Here is a 17,569-nt window from a genome sequence, read left to right as displayed (position 1 = left end):
ACTGGATTCATCTCCAACCACATCCAAGCGGCATTTATGCCATAGAACCCACCCCAACATCGTGGTTTTCAGACCAACAACCTTCACATATCACTCCATGTGTCAATGAATCGCATTGTTTGCGACCTCCGTCTTCCCTCATCTTTCCCTTCATTGATTTTGTTTATTTTCTTGAGTTTGTTTTGATTCCATCATTCGTTACATTAACTCGCTCTCTCGCTGTGTAAAATTCGATGTTTTTATTTGTTTGGCTCATCGCTGTGCTCTTCTTCTTTAGTTTGTCCCCCATATTCACTCTCAGCATGCAATAATGCATCCGACGAGGTAAAAATCGCCTATTTAGTGCATTGTAAGTGTGTGTGTGTGTGCGTTTTGTTGGCACACTAATGGAGTTCCAATTGTTGTTGGTGTTGTATGTGCTGCGATGTTTTCTTGCCTACTCCGAATACAACGTGTGGGGGAAACCTAAGCCGTCTATACTCTCGCACACAGAGTTAATGTCGCCAGGGCACAGTGTTTGGATTCAGAAAAATAAATGTAATTTTTGAAAATATAGGAAATAGGCATCAATTGTCAGGTATTCATTCCGGTAATAATAATAATTGCCTACTGATATTCAACATTTAAAAGCGTGAAGCGACATTAAGAACTTTTGAGAACCAATTTTCATGCAGAGAGTTTCCAAAATGTCTTATTACAGCCAATTCAGTTGGACATTGTGACGGAAATTTTCAATAGTTTTCTGCAGGTCTAGCTACTATTCTCTGAAAAGCCTAAAGCGCAAAACTACATCTAATTCAGTGTAGTAGACCGACATTCAAGAATTTTTTTGCAAGAGATTTTATCTATTGTGGATCCTAACACTTCGAAATGGTTCGGTACGAAAAAAAAAAAAACGTTAAAAATGGAATTTTATACAAAATGCATTCGTTTGGATTGGAAGGACAAACCTGTCGCATGGTAGCAATCTTCCTCCAGAGACGAGTCTTTGAGGTTAGAGTTCACGAATCGCTGTTTTAGCAACGGCTGCCATGAGCGGGGTTTCTTAAGAATCTTTACTGGGACAACTTGTTTGTCAGCGACATCCCTGGACCACTTGAAGGAGGAATAGTGCTCATGAATGCCAATGACATTTTATTGGCGTTGCGGGATCAATACAGTGGAACAAATATTAAATGTTTATATGAATACGACCCACAACTACTTCAAGAAATGGTGACTTATCCTCAACGTTTACCAAGCCAAATCACAGTCTACAGCAAAGAGATACGCAATTTAAACTTTCGATAGCATGAAATACCTTGGAATCCAGATTTGACTACTGTCGTCACATGGACTTTGTGCTGTAAAAAGCCATAAAGATGAACTACGATTACCAGATGCTGTTCCCAATGCTTATCTAAAAGCAAGTTATTCGGCCTATAATAACCTATTGCTCTGCAGCTTCGGCTGTAATGAAAACAAGTAAAAAAAGCTGTAAGTTCGGCCGGGCCGAACTTTGAATACCCTCCACCATTTGGAACGAATTTGACAATTTTCAAAAAAATGAAATCCATTAAGAATTCTGTTGACATTTTTAAAAACTTAGCCGTTATATTAGGGTCTATGCGACAACGTGGACCTGCACAGATAATTTTCTGTCCTAGGCTGTAGAATCCATTACGAACTTCAAATACCAAATTTGAAACAATTCCGGTGAATGCTGTCGCTAAAATGTTCAAAATAATGAATATCGGGAGATACCGTTATATGGGAGCTATACGAAAACGTGGACCTGCACAGATAACTTTCTATCTTAGGCTTAGGCATCCACTACGAACTTTAAATACCAAAATTTGAAACAATTCCGGTGAATAATGTCACTAAAATTATCAAAATACCGAATATCAGGGGTTACCGTTATATAGGGGCGGCTATATAAAGGCGTGGACCTGCACGGACACTTTTCTGCCATTGGATGTAATATCCATTACGAACTTCAAATACCAAAATCGAAAGAATTCCAGTGAATAATGTTACTAAAGTCGTCAAAATACCGAACATCGGGAGGTACCGTTAAATGGGGGCTAAACGAAGGTGTGGACCTGTGCAGTCAATTTTCTGTCATGTGCTGTAGTATCCATTAGGAACTCCAAACACCAAATTTGAAACAATTCCACTGAATAAGGTCTTTAAAATCATCAAAATACAGAATATCGGGGCGTACCGTTAAATGGGGGCTATACGAAGAAGTGGATATACACGTAAAATATTCTGTCTTATGCTTTAGTATCCATGAAGAACTTATAATACTAAATTTGAAACAATTCCGGTTAATAATGTCGTATAAATCACAAAAATACCGAATGTAGGGAGGTACCATTATATGGGTGCTATACCTAAACGTGGACCTACACGGCCCACTTTCAATACCAAAAGTCCTGCAGACATAATATACAGTTGATTGAAATTGTATCAACCTACTTCATTTTGTTCGGAACATAGAGTGATTTCCACAGATGGGCAGACGGACGGTCATCGTTAAATCGACATAGAATTTTATGCTGATCAAGAAAATACAGGGTGAGATGAAAAAACTGCAAACAACTTCAGACTGCTGTCATTTCTAAGCCACTCGTCCTTCATTGATTAAAATTATTTCAGTGACAGTTCATTATATTCTTTACAAGCGTACAAAAGCATTTTAATGAGAATTTTCCAGAAAAAAACTGATTCGTGATGGAATTCAAGCGTGATAGTGTGATTTCTTTATGTTTGACTGGTAAACCACAAGTGGCTATCGTTTGAGCACTCCAGCATTTAAATGTGAATAAATCTTTTGTGTCTCGTACCATCGCTCGTTACCAGTGATACTGGTAGCGTAGCCCGACGTCAAGGAAGTGGACGGAAGAAAACAGCAACATCAGCAGAAATGGTTCGAAAAGTAAAGTAGCGACTTGATCGAAACCCGCATAACAGTGGCCGAAAAATGGCTCGTGAGCTGAACATATCGCAATATTCCATTCGTCAAATATTGAAAAATGAGCTCGTGGTAAAGCCATTGAAATTCCAAAAAGTGCAAGAACTTACACCGCCACAGAAAGAAAATAAACTCAAAAGAGCTAAAGAAAGAGTATATTCGCTTGGCCGAAAGTGGTGAACTGCCGAATTTGGTGTTCTCCGCTCCGATGAGAAAACATTCGTTGTCCAGCAGTTTGTAAACAAACAAAATGATAGTGTTTACTTGCCAAAGAGGTCAGCTGAAAATGTGCACCTTCGGTTGGCCACCAGAACTCAATCGCTGCCATAACAGATGATGGTCGCTCTCCGCTCGTATTAATCGACTGTGGCATCAGAGTAAATGCCGAATGTTATCGCAAAAATATTCTCGAGGGTGTATTAAAGCCTTGGAATTCGTGCCAAAGGTGATCAATTCAAACAAATCAAAATTTATTCTAAAATTTGATGCTATTTTATATATTTGTTGCAGTTTTTTTATTTCATCCTGTATATTGTCTATATAGTTTAGGTAAATGGAGGTTGAACCGGATTTAAAAATCGTGTCAAATGACCGCCCATGGTAAAATTTCCACATCCAGAAAAATTGTCAAAAAAATCGGATAATTTTTGTTAAACCGAAGTTAACCGATATATGTCCGAGAACACGGATCCGCCCAGGGCAAAATTCCCATAACCACAACAAATTTCAAAAACAAAACAATCTGAGAATGTTTGCTAAACCGAATATATATGTCCGGGAACACGGATCCGCCCAAGGTAAAATTTCCACATCCAGAAAATTTTCAAAAAAGTCGGATAATTTTTGCTCAACCGAAAATAGCCGATATAAGTCAGGGAAAACGGAATCCACCTTGGACAAATTCCCACATCCAGAAAAAAAAAAATAAAAAAAAACCAGCAAAGAAAGTCTTAAAGTCGGGCGGGACCGACTTTATGATACCCTACACCACTTTGCTAATTTAGTAGAGCTCCACATAACAATTAAAAGTTTTTATGGGAGAATTCAATCATACACGCTATGATTATAATTATAATTTAAAGTCCAAAGGACGCAATATGCCGAAGCATTTGTATCTTTTAAGTTCAGACTTGTATTGCCCATTTGATATATATGGGAGCTATATCCAAATCGGAACCGATCTCGATAACATTTGGCAAAGATATTTCTGAGCTGTATTTGATATATTTCCCTGAATATCGTTATTACCGAATGCATATTACGGCTGTGGGTAAGAAATATAACAAATCGGATGAACAATATATATGGGAGCTATAGCTATATCTGAACCGATCTTCACCAAATTTGACATATTAGCTTCTAGGCTCAATTCGGTCGTTAGTGCCAAATTCCATCCCATTTGGACAAATATTAGACGTTTGGTGCACAATAAAAGGTAAATCGGACGAAGTTATATATGGGAGCTATATCCAAATCTGAACCGATCTCGATAAAATTTAGCAAATGTATTTCTGAGCTGTATTTGATATATTTCCCCAAATATTGTTGTTGCATAGTGCATATTACTGTGGCGGTGAACAAAAATAACAAATCGGATGAACAATATATATGGGAGCTATAGCTATATCTGAACCGATTTCGATCAAATGTGGCATACATATTTTCAGGCCTAAAAATTCCATACTATTCGGGCTGATATTACACGTTTGGTGCACAACAAAAGACAAATCGGACGAAGATATATATGGGAGCTATATCCAAATTTTTACCGATTATCTCCAATTTCATATAGGGTTCGTCCTTGGGCCAAAGAAATGTTGTTTGGAAAATTTCATCTCAATCGGATAATAAATGCGACCTGCATTTTGTTCACAAAAATACATGGACAGACGGACGGACGGACATGCATAAATCGACTCAGAATGTGATTCTATGCAGATCATCAAAAGGAACTATGGGTCTATCTCGTTTCCTTTTGCCTGTTACAAACAAATGCACAAAGACATGACCACCTTGTGGTGTAGGGTATAAAAATCTGAGAATTTTTGCTAAACCGAAGTTAGTCGATATATGTCCGAGAACACGGATCCGCTCTGGGTAAAATTCTAACATCCAGAACAAATTAAAAAAAAAACAGAGAATTTTTGCTAAAGCGAAATTAGCCGATATATGTCCGGGAACACGGCTCCGCCCAGGGTAAAATTTCAACATCCAGAAAAATTTCAAAAAAAATCGAATAATTTTTGCTAAACCGAAGTTAGCCGATATATGTCAGGGAAAACGGAATCCCCCAGGGTTAAATTCCCACATCCAGAAAAAAATTAAAAAAAAAATTATTAGAGAATATTTGCTAAACCGAAGTTAGCCGATATATTTTCTAAAGAAAGAACATTTTAACTCATTTTCCATTTCGGTACACTGTGTGCTCTCGTTGCATGAACATGTGTTTTCTGCCGTGTGGAGCGAGCACCTACCTACCGGTCCTATTAGAAAACCCAAAACCACCAACAACAACAACTCACTGCTTTGACTGTCTGGCTGCCGGTGATTGTTTTTCTCTTGGCAAGCGACAGATTCAGTTTGCACAGGGCGTTTGTACGCTACGGTCGAACGGTACGGTTTTGTGGATGTTCTTCTTTCCAGTGTTGAGAACGGCGAGCATTTTTTTATTTTTAAAATTCGAGCGTTTATTTTAAAGACTCACTATTGGTGACAAGTGAAAAAATAACAACTAATTAATTTGTGAGTGATGGATTTGAGATGGGATGCTCTCTCTCTCGTGTGTGAGGAAAAAAAGCAGAAGAAGAAAAATATTGAAAAAAATTAGAAAATATATAAAAAATAATTAATGAATGCAATTTTTTAAAAAATCATAACAACAACTACAAATAAATAATGCCTAATGATCGGTAAAGAAGAGAAGGAAAAAACAGAAAAAAAAATTAGAAAATCCAAAGAGTCTGTTAATTATCGAATAATTAAATATTAACATTGTTTTGAGAGTGAATACCGTTGTAACAACAACAACAACTGCTGCAGTGAAGTGAAGTGAAACAAATTAACAACAATTACTAAAGAAAAGCAAAGCAACCTTCTTCCCCCCACCAACCCATGCTCATTAGACCCCCCTCCGCCTATTGTGTGTGTGGAGTAAATGCATTTGGTTTCATTACAATTTGACCTCCGTAGAAAAAATTTTGAAATTATTTCAATATTTTCGGTTTTGTTACAAATTACAAACATAAAGATCATTTATTTAGCTCACATTTTTTGATGAAATATAGCCACTTGGAAATTAAAATTAAAAATCAAAAAATCGAAAAAAATGATTCGAAAAGTGAAGGCCACTTCCAGTCAATGCAATTGAACCCATCGTTAATGTAACAATCCAGGGGAGAAGAAAAATGTACGAAAAAAGTTAAATACATATGAAATCCGATCAGTTTAATAAAAAAAAAAATACAAATTTGTTAAACAAAATCACAACAGCAACACAAGTGCACTGCCAACTTTATAAACAAAACAAACCAACGAAAATTCGAAAAAAAAGAACAACAAAACGTCAAATTGTTTGCATGTTAAATGAATGCAAATTTACGGTTATTTGAAAATATGTTCACCTGTTTTTGTTTGAAATGTTGTTGTTAAAAACCAATTGAAATCGAAATAAAAAATAAACAACAACCAAGTTTGAGAAAAAAATCAAAATTTAAAAAAAAACAAGTAATTTGCTGTTTATTTTTAAAAACAAATTGTTAACTGAAGACAAACCGAACGAAACAAGCGTGAAAAAAATAATCATAATTATCCAAACAAAGTTATTGAGCCGGAAAACCACCATCAAATTAATTACAATTTTTTTTTAATTTGAAAATTCAGAAGATAAAAATATACTAAAAATAAAGTGTAAGATTTGGATGAATAATTTTGAAAAAAAATTTTTTGAAAATCTAAGAAAAGCGCACAACAACAAAAGCAGATTTAATAGTTATATTTCATATATTTTTGGAGACCTAAACATACAGGGTACCCCAAAAGGAAATGCTAAGATCCAAAGCTATTAATTATCAAAACAAGTTTTAATAAAAACTCTGAGATTTTTTGAAATTTTTTCTCAGATTCGGGGAAGGATTTTTCTTCTTGGCGGGCTGTAGACCCGAATCTACTTAACCGATATGGCCAATGTAGGTACCATAATAAAAATAAAAATACTTTCCAACAAGGTTATCTAAATAAATAATTTTTATACCCGGATTTTTAAAAAAATTCCCAAAATTCGAAAAAGGCCCCATCCATGGTGCGGGATTGGAATTTTCTTCTTGATGAGCTCTAGACCCGAATCTACTTAACCGATACGGCCAATGTAGGTACCATTTGAAATCTAATAAAACATACTTTTTGGCGGGCTCTAGACCCGGGCTAGACCCGAATCTACTTTACCGATATGGCCAATGTAGGTACCATAATAAAAATAAAAATACTTTCCAACAAGGTTTTCTAAATAAATAATTTTTATAACCGGATTTTTAAAAAAATTCCCAAAATTCGAAAAAGGCCCCATCCATGATGCGGGAATGGAATTTTCTTCTTGATGAGCTCTAGACCCGAATCTCCTCAACCGATATGGCCAATGTAGGTACCATATGAAATCTAATAAAAATACTTTCCAACAAGTGGTTGCATTATTTGAAACGGGGGTTAAATCGAAATGTAAAATTTTTAAATCAGGATTTTTTAAAAACAATTCCCAAAATTCGAAAAAGCCCCATTCTGAGATTCCACAAAATATATTAAAAATTATAGTTGACACTGTAACCTTTCCAAAATGCTGCAATATGTGTTATATTATCTTCCCTGAAACCAGAGATGTGAGTCTTTGAAAACGGTCGATTTTTGGACCCGTACTTTTTTTTTTGTTGAAAAAAATTCCCCAAATTTTCCAAAAATGTCCCATTTTGGGAAATATATACCAAAATATAGCTAACACTATAACCTTTCTAAAAATGTTACAATATGTGTTATTCTCTTTTCTGGATCCAGAGGTGTGGGTTTTTGAAACAAAGACCTATCGTTATTTTGGACCTGAATTTTTGAAAAAAATCACACAAAAGTCGAAGAAGATCTCATTTTGAGATTCCACAAAATATTTGCGAAATTATAGTTGACACCTTAATCTTCCTAAAATGCTACAATATGCGTTATTCTCTTTCCTGGATCCAGAGGTTTGGGTCTTTGAAACGAGAACCTATCGATATTTTGGACCTGGATTTTTGAAAAAATCCCATAAAAGTCGAAGAAGATCTCATTTTGAGATTCCACAAAATATATGCTAAATTGTAGTTGACACCATAACCTTTACAAACCTTTGACACCATAACCTAAAATGTTACAATTTGTGTCATTATCTTTCCTGGATCCAGAGTTGTGAGTCTTTGAATCAAAGACCTATCGATATTTTGGACCTGGATTTTTGAAAAAATCCCCCAAAAGTCGAAAAAGGCTCCATTCTGAGACACCACGAAATACATTTAAAATTATAGTTGACACCATAACCTTTCCAAAATGCTGCAATATGTGTTATTATCTTTCCTGGATCCAGAGGAGTGGGTCTTTGAAACCCGTTCGATTTTTTTGGACCCAGATTTTTTTTAAATCCTTTAAAAGTCGAAAAAGGTTTCATGTTGAGATTCCACAATATATACGCCAAACTATACTTAACAACTTAACCTTTGCTGCAATATGTGCTATTATCTTCCCTGGATCCAGAGAAATGGGTTTTTGAAACCGCCCGATTATTTGGAACCGTAGTTTTTAAAAAAAATTCCCGAAAAGTCGAAATGGGCCACCTTCTGGGAGTTCTTGAAATATATGCAAAATTATAGTTGACACCATAAACTTTCCAAAATGCTACAATATGTGTGATTATTTTTCCTGGATCCAGAGGTTTGGGTCTTTGAAACAAAGATATATCGATATTTTCTACATGGATTTTTGAAAAAATTCCCTAAAAGTCGAAAAAAGCCCCATTCTGAGATTCCACGAAATACATTCAAAATTATAGTTGACACTGTAACCTTTCTAAAATGCTGCAATATGTGTTATTATCTTTCCTACATCCAGAGGAGTGGGTCTTTGAACCCGTTCGATTTTTTGGACCCAGATTTTTTTTTAATCCTTTAAAAGTCGAAAAAGGTCCCATGTTGAGATTCCACAATATATACGCCAAACTATAGTTAATAACTTAACCTTTGCTGCAATATGTGCTATTATCTTCCCTGGATCCAGAGAAATGGGTCTTTGAAACCGGCCGATTATTTGGAACCGTTTTTTTTTTTTAAATCCCCGAAAAGTTGAAAAGGGCCCCCTTCTGGGAGTTCTTGAAATATATGCAAAATTATACTTGACATACAATATGTGCTACCATTTTTCCTGAATCCAGAGAAATGGGTCTTTGAAACCTGTCGATTATTTGGAACCGTTTTTTTTTTGTTTTAAAAAATCCATCAAAAGTTCAAAAAATCTCGATTCTGAAAGTCCACGAAATAAATGCCAATTCATAGTTAACACCATTACCTTTTCAAAAAGCCACAATATATTTTATTATTTTTCCTGGAGCCAAAGGTACAGGACTTTGAAGTCATTCAATTTTTTGGACCAACATTAACAAAAAATCACCCAAAAGTCGAAAAAGCCCACATTCTGACATTCCACGAAACATATGCCAAATTATGGTTGACACCATAGCCTTTTCAAACCTTGTGTCTAGGATGGTTGGTGTTGAAAATGATATATATCGGTCCACGTTTTGGTATAGCCCCCATATAACGATACCTCCCGATATTCGGTATTTTGATGATTTTACCGACATTATTTAGCGGAATTGTTTCAAATATGGTATCTGAAGTTCGAAATGGACACTACAGCCTAAGACAACATTTTCTGTGCAAGTTCACGTCTTTGTATAGCCCCAACACAACTGTGACTCCCAATATTCGGTATTTCGATGATTTTAGCGTCATTATTTACCGGAATTGTTTCAAATTTGGTTTTTGAAGTTCGTAACGGATATTACAGCCTGTGACAGAAAATTGTCCGTGCAGATTCACGCCTTCGCATAGCCCCCATATAACTGTACCTCACGATATTCGGTATTTTGATGATTTTAGCGACATTACTCACCGGAATTGTTTCAAATTTGGTATTTGACGTTCGTAATGGATATTACAGCCTAAGACAGGAAATTGTCTGTCCAAGGTCCAAGTCTTCGTATAGCCCCCATATGATGGTACCTGCCTATAGTCGGTATTTTGATAATTTTTAAGTTTCACATTTGAATATTGTAATAGCTTGTGACAAAAGTTGCCTTTGCAGGTCCACGTCGTCGTAAAGATCCTAATATAACTTCAATTCGATATTTTTAATATTTTAACAGAATTTCTAACGGATTTTATTTTTTTGAAAATGGCCAAATTAGTTCCAAATGTTAGAGGGTATTCAAAGTACTTACAGCTTTTTTACTTGTTTTTATCTACAATATTGCCGGAGACACTATATACCTAAATTGCAGGGATCCCGAAGGATTTTAATCCGAAAATTCAACGATACATACAAATTCATCCAATTCAAATGTTTGGAAGAGAGGGTAACCTGTCCTCTGTATTAAGGTTACTTTGCCATTTAAACTTTCAAAACGTCGATACACATATTTTCTTTTTTAGCTCTACATTTATAGTCAGTTGGAATTTTCTCGTTATTATGCAAAAAAATAATTTCAGTCGCACAGTGTAATTTTCGATTTAAGGATTCCTAATCCGGAAATATCAAAAAATATCTGGAAGATGGCGGAAACTTCCGCCATCTTTTTAGGCTACTTTGGGATGTGAAATTGCAAAAAGTTGATACACGTGTCTTCTATTTTTAGCTCTTCTTTCAGAATCTATTGGGGGTTCCCTGTAAAAATTTAATTTTTATTAGCACAGTGTTATTTTTAGTTGAGGTCTATGTCTTTGCTATGCCAGAACAACAAAAACTCTCATATTATATTTTCATGTCTGAAAAATAATTTTTGTATTATTATTGGTATTTTCAATCACATTCTTCATGTTTCAAATTTGTATAATACGGAATGGATAATTTTTCTGTAAAAAACAAAAATAGTTATTACTTGTCAACAACTTATATTATTCCTAGGAAATTCAAATTTTTGTAAGAAAAAAAAATGTTCAATAATTTGTCCGAAAATTGCATTTTAATTTTCGAAAAATTCGATTTTCGTTATTTATGAAGTGATAATGATCATGGCCGTGAAGGTCACATTATTGTGCGAATAATTTGTTCTTGTGGGCTCGATCGTGGTGTTATTCAAAAGAAACGCGAAAAAAAACAAAGAAAAATCGTGTTTTGACAGTAATGAGTGATATCTCAGCCAGCAGTCAGCCAATCAGCAGCCTCCATGGTTGTCTGCTGCTTTATGTTCTTTAGTCTTCAGTTCTGGAAAAGGTCATCAAATTTATGCTTACAATGTATTCTTGTAAAAAATTTTTTATAGCAAAAAACAAAAAAAAAAACAAGTAAGCAAAGGCTACAGTCGAGCGGGGCCGACCGTTGAATACCCTACAACACTATAATAAACGATACAGTTTATATAGGCGAGATACTCGAAAGAATTCCATAAGATATTGTGACAAATAATAAAAGAAAACCATCAGGTTTCGTTCTCTAATTTTCGAATAATAGCAACTTAAACTAATTTGCTCATTTCCAATTTATTGGTAGATGTTGCACGTAAATGGTCTTCCTAGATGTGGAACCAATATTTCCCAAAGACCTATAATCTCTAAGAAGTGGCAAAAGATTGACATTTATTATTGGTTTTTGACTTAAACGCATCTATATGAGATACAGACATTTGACTATATTCTTCAACGAAATCAGCGTTAACGAAATAGTCGGAAGTGCGTCTTTCCTGTATTTGTGAATTCTCCAAAAAGTCACTGGAATGGACATTTTCGTATTTTGTCTACAAAAGTTGGCAAACTATTTCACACATTGAAAATTTTTTGATGGCCATCCGAAAATGCTTGGCTTTTGCCATGTGCGGTAACCCCCATTCAAATGTGCGTGAGGATCGGGCGATAATTACGACCTGCTGACAATTTTGCAGTTTTTTGGTCCATTTCAACCCCTAAATATATGGCGATCATCTCCAAAAAGAGTAGGCTTCTATTCTGACCCTCATCTTATCCCCATGCAAAATTTCGTAAGGATCGGGCCATAAATGAGATCTGTATATGATATCCTGATATCCTAACTACTTAGTTTTGTTAGTTGTAGAAATATTATCAAATGTTTAATTCAAAATGAAAATATGCCAAAAATATGACAAAATTGAAAAAATATGAGAAAATTTTACAAAATCAATATTTTCATCTCTAAAGACTTATTTTTATGCGATTTTTTTAGACGTTTTTTCTTTCCTGCCAAGAGGTCATTCTGAATTAATGAGAACTGTCGAAATCATTTCAGCCGTTCTCGACTTATAAGAGATCTTTCAAGCATATCTCCTTTGATAGACATATATATCGCACAAATTTTGCTATATATCCGATTTGTTGGATAATAACATCATTGTAAAGGTCAGAAGTAACCTAGTGATGGCTTTGTGACTTCGCCGGGATTTAAAATATTCGCGGTTTAATGAAAAATTTTGATTTTTTTCAACACAAAAGATATGGTCTATTTTACCCGCTAAATATTATCCGATGACCACCAAAATTAGTAGGCTTCTTCCTATCCCTAAACTCTATCTACATGCGAAATTTCGCGTCGATTGGTCTATAATTGCGACCTGCAAAATCCGACATTTTTTCAGTATTTGGTCCATTTTTACCCCTAAACATTTGGCGATCATCTCCAAAAGCAATAGGGTTCTATTCTGACTCTAGCCCCACCTCAATTTTAAATTTCGTGAAGATCGGACCATAATTGCGACCTGTAGAGTGATTACAAATTAACATGGACAGACGGACGGACGGACATACATAGCTAGATCGACTCAGCTCGGCGAGCTAGGAAGATCCATATATACTTTCCTATGTGGGAAACCAATATTTCGAGGTGTTACATAATTTTTGGCCCAATCAAACTTATAATACCCCCAACACATAGTGTTGTAGGGTATAAATAGATAAATAAAAAAAATTAAATTAAACAAAAATCTAGTTTTTGTTAACAAAATAAAATAATGAAAAATTAATAAATGAAATAAACTTTAACTGTTTGTTTGACATTCAATAAAATTATGTTTTTTTTTAATTGATAAATTAGATATTTCAAATTCATTAGAAATTGGCACAGAAAACAAAAAAAAAAATTTTTTTGGGAAATTTAGGAAAAGTTTCCCCTTGGGTAGGTTTTAAATTCTTTAATTTAAACGCTACCGAAGAAAATCTTAAAAATTGTAGGGTGAACTTTTCGCTGACGAAGTAGCTGGCACTTGCTAGTTAAGTATATAAATTTCTTTTGTTCGGAGACTCATAATGAAATTCGATCCAGAACAATTCCTCCTTTTACACTTTTCCCAAAAAGTTAACTATAAGGGGAAATTTTGACTGGGATATGAATTAAATAATAATAAAAAAATATAATTTTCACTTTTAGCACTTTTAATTTTCATAAAAACTATTGTACCTAGATAAGTGGTTCATTCTAAGATTTGTAATGAAATTTCGTGTAGAACATAACCTTTTTGGACACTTTCTTCCTAAAACCAAATTTTATGTTACTTTCAGGCGTCAACTCGAGAAAAATTTGATAAAAAAAAATTAAGAAATATTTTCGGTTTTTTTTGAGAAGGGTTATAAAAGCACTACGCTCTATCCACAAAACAATATAAGATTATAACTGTTTCAGTTAAAAAATTCCATTTTTATACCCTCAGCCATCTGGCTACAGAGGGTATACAGGGAGAGATAAAAAAAAAACTGCAACACAGTGAAACGTCATAATTTTTCCATTTTTCAAAAATTTTATGGAATTAAAGCAAAAAAATGTCGGAAATAGTATCAAATTTTATAATAAGTTTAGATTTGTTTGAATTGATCACCTTTGGCACGAATTATGGCCTTCAAACGGCCAATGAAACCGTCACACGCTTCCCGAATGTTGCTCTGCGGTATTTTGCAAACGAAGCAACTCTTTAGCTCTTTTGAGTCTATTTTCTCCCTGTTGCGGTGTAAGTTCTTGCACTTTTATGAATTTCAATGGCTTTACCCCCAGCTAATTTTCCAATATTTGCCGAATGGAAAATTGCGATATGTTCAGCTCACGAGCCATTTTTGTAGCCACTGCGACGCGGGTTTCGATGAAGTCACTTCTCTACTTTTCGAATCATTTCTGCTGATGTTGGTGTTTTCTTTCGTCCATTTCCTTGACGTCGGGCTACGCTACCAGTAAACAATAAAATGAGCTGTCCCTGGAATAATTTTAACAGCTGTCGGACGAGTGGCTTAGAAAGGACAGTAGAGTTGGTTGCAGTTTTTTCATCTCACCCTGTATATCATTTTATATGGCCAAAACGTGCCACATCGAAATAACGGTTTTAGACCCTAAGTCCGTTTCAGGACATTTGGAGTCGATCTAGCGATGTCCGCCCGACCGTCTCTCTGTTTGGCTGGCGTGCACGATTTTTCTCGAAGGGAGTACACGATTTGGTCAAAACTTGGTACATCGTAATATTATTATCAAACTTCAATCGAGTTCGGAGATGGGCAATATCGGTCACGTTCTGGTGGCTCCCTCTCAAAATTCTCAAAAAACATTTTACTGCAAAAAAGAGAAAGAATAATCTGATTTTGCTCAAATTTGCAAATCCTAATATTTCCATCAGTGCTAGATATGGAGCGAAAATGGCCAATATCAGTCCACTCCTTCAAGTACCTCCCCAGGGTCAAGATTTTGAATAATTATAACTCTTATAAACTTTGATGTAACTGTCCGATTGTCTTCAAATTACACACATTACAATATTTTTATTAATCCAAGGTCCGGTGTAAAGATGGAATATATCGGTCCTCTCCTTCTGGTACCTCCCCCACAAAAGGGTCAACATTTTCAATATCCATGAAGCTCATAAAATGGGATATTAATATCAAATTCTATGCAGACTTGGCATATCTCAATATCTCTTTCAACACAAGTTATGTTATAAAGGTGCTAGTGATCGAACCATTCCTTCTGGTACCTCCCCCACAAAGGGTTAAAGTTTTGAATAACAAAAACGATTGTAAAATTCGAAATAAATCCACTCCTTCTGGTACCGCCCGCCAAAGGATCAAAACTTTGAATATCAATGAAGCTTTTACAAGTCGAAATTAATATCCGATTCCATTCAGACTTTGTACAGCTCAATATTTCCATCAACCCAAGATCTGTTATAACAATGGTAGAAATCGAACAATTTCTTTTAGTACTTGCCCCACAAAACGCTTAAAGCAGGCAAAATAAGCACCCAGCTCGCTTTAAATTTCACACATATAAACATTTTTTCTACCACAAGATTTGTTGTGTAGATGATATATATCTGACAACCCCTTCTGTTACCTCACCTACAGAGGTTCACCGTTTTCAATACCTTTATCTGTCATAACTTGCGAAACAAGTCGGCTATGCTATATCTATATATTTCTTTCAACCAGAAACCTGAGATGAATATGGAATTTATGATTTTGCATAAAATTGGATATATATGTTAGTTTTCCTCCAAATTTTGCCCATATATTATACGAAGTATAAAAATGGGATACATAGGTCGACTATAGCAATTTAATATTTTTTAAATTTAAAAACCACTGAAGAAAATCTTAAAAATTCTATTTTTTACAAAAGAGCTTTGACACATACCTATCAAAAAGCCCCATATTCTCATTCAATTTGTTTCTCATATTTTTTTTTGTTTCTCTAAATTCTGGTTATTGACCCAGAAAATATCCAATCTGATGTGGAACAATCAAGTAACATTTGGATTAAACTAAAATTGTATTTTCTATGTAGACAATGTTAGGATTTATTTTTAATTTTTTGGGGACAACATTTGCCGATTGCCAAAGCTTGCCAAAAACCATGAACCATTTAGGAAAGCATTTTTGAGAAGTTCTACTTGTCTGACGTTCGTTCTTCTTTTTTTTTTTGGAGGGGTGGGGGGGGTCTAATTATAAATGTATGGTCGTGCTGGTCATGTTGATGATGATGGTATGTTCACAGATCATTCAGATCACATTCTATTTGCGTTAATTCACACGTTCTGTGTGCGATCTGTTGCTTTGGCTTTGGTTTGGGCCGTAGCGAAAACGAAATTTTCTGTTGATTTAAACAAAAAATTTCTTTTGGTTAATAGTTTTGTTTATAAATCTGCAAAAAATAGTGGGGAGTATTTAGGTTTAAACAAAAACAAATAATATTTATAATTTTTTGTATATTTGTTGTTCTTCTCTTTGTTGGTGTCATTTACTCACGTACTTTTTGCATTGGAGATATGGTCGTTGAAGAAGTTTAAAAATATGTGGCAATTTTCGATACTTTTTATGCCGATTAGCCATGAAATAGGCCTTTTTAATTTTGTAGATTTGTAAAAAGGTCGTTCATGATGAAAGAAAAGACTTGAAAGAGCTTTTATAGCCTAAAATTTAGACCTTATATGCCCTGTAGATTTGCAGTGTTCTAGGGTGTATAGAATAGCAAAGAGAGGTCTCTTGTGCCTAAAAGAATTATAAGCGCTATTTTATGCCAAGAGAAGCTACAAGAATTGTCATTTTCAAAGCAAAGCTTTCGGATGCCATTCATGCCTAGAGGAGCCGATATATAGTGTACCCTCAACAAATTTCCGATTTTTTTTGTGTTCAAAAGATGCTTGAGGATTTGTATAGCCAGATGAGCTAAGAAAAAGGTATTCTATAACTGCCAGATATTTTCTATACCAAGAAAAGCTGCAGAATGTCTTCTAAGCCTCGAAGAGCTGCAAGACGTCTTCTTTTACAGAAAGACCTGTAAATAAGTGTTCTTGAAAAACAGTCCAAGGTCTCATTTTAAAATGGCTTTATCGGTCTTCTAGGCGTAGATGCTCTTCCGCAACTTTTTTTATCTTTCATTGAAAGAAGATCCGTTACAGTCATTGAATATAAAGGTGAGATTTTACTGAATATATCTGGATGGGGTTCTCTGCAGAGGCTCCACAGCATCAGTTATTTTATTGTCAGAAGCCTTTTTTATCATTTGTAGGTTTTTCCGGAATTTCTATGAAACACAATTTGTGACAGTTTTCCGCAAACATAAGAACTTTAAAGGGTTCTCTACGAAAAGAAAACCTCACAGCAGGCAACTCATTAAGTGTAAGCTAAACGAAGGCAGGGCGATGTGAGTTTTTTTTCAGCCGGAATAAAATTTTGTGACAAAAATTAAATAAATTAAAATAAAAAAAAATATTTTTTTAACATTTTTAAAATTTAATTTTTTATTGAAATTTCTCTTAACAAGTAAAATAGTATCAGTCGGATTTACCGACAGATGTATAGCCTTAGCCCATATTCGATTATTTTAATTTATTTTGACTTCTGT

At 34.8% G+C, this 17,569-nt stretch overlaps 1 protein-coding gene across 4 annotated transcripts in view; it reads left to right on the top strand.

The window, feature by feature from the left end:
* The window catches only part of LOC101894381 (SH3 and F-BAR domain-containing protein DDB_G0274695), a 197,558-nt gene that overhangs the window by 134,210 nt on the left and 45,779 nt on the right, over positions 1-17,569 (top strand). The window contains exon 1 of one of the 4 annotated variants that reach the window (XM_059129341.1): positions 5,350-6,865. The exons of the other annotated variants lie outside the window; for them this stretch is intronic. The gene's annotated coding sequence lies outside the window, so the exon portion shown is untranslated. Of the gene's footprint in view, positions 1-5,349; positions 6,866-17,569 lie in introns of those variants that run through there. 4 annotated transcript variants of the gene reach the window in all.

The sequence above is a fragment of the Musca domestica genome, unplaced genomic scaffold, assembly GCF_030504385.1.
Source record: "Musca domestica strain aabys unplaced genomic scaffold, Musca_domestica.polishedcontigs.V.1.1 60, whole genome shotgun sequence".
NCBI classification, from domain to species: domain Eukaryota; kingdom Metazoa; phylum Arthropoda; class Insecta; order Diptera; family Muscidae; genus Musca; species Musca domestica.
This window is presented reverse-complemented; position numbering and strand designations above follow the sequence as displayed.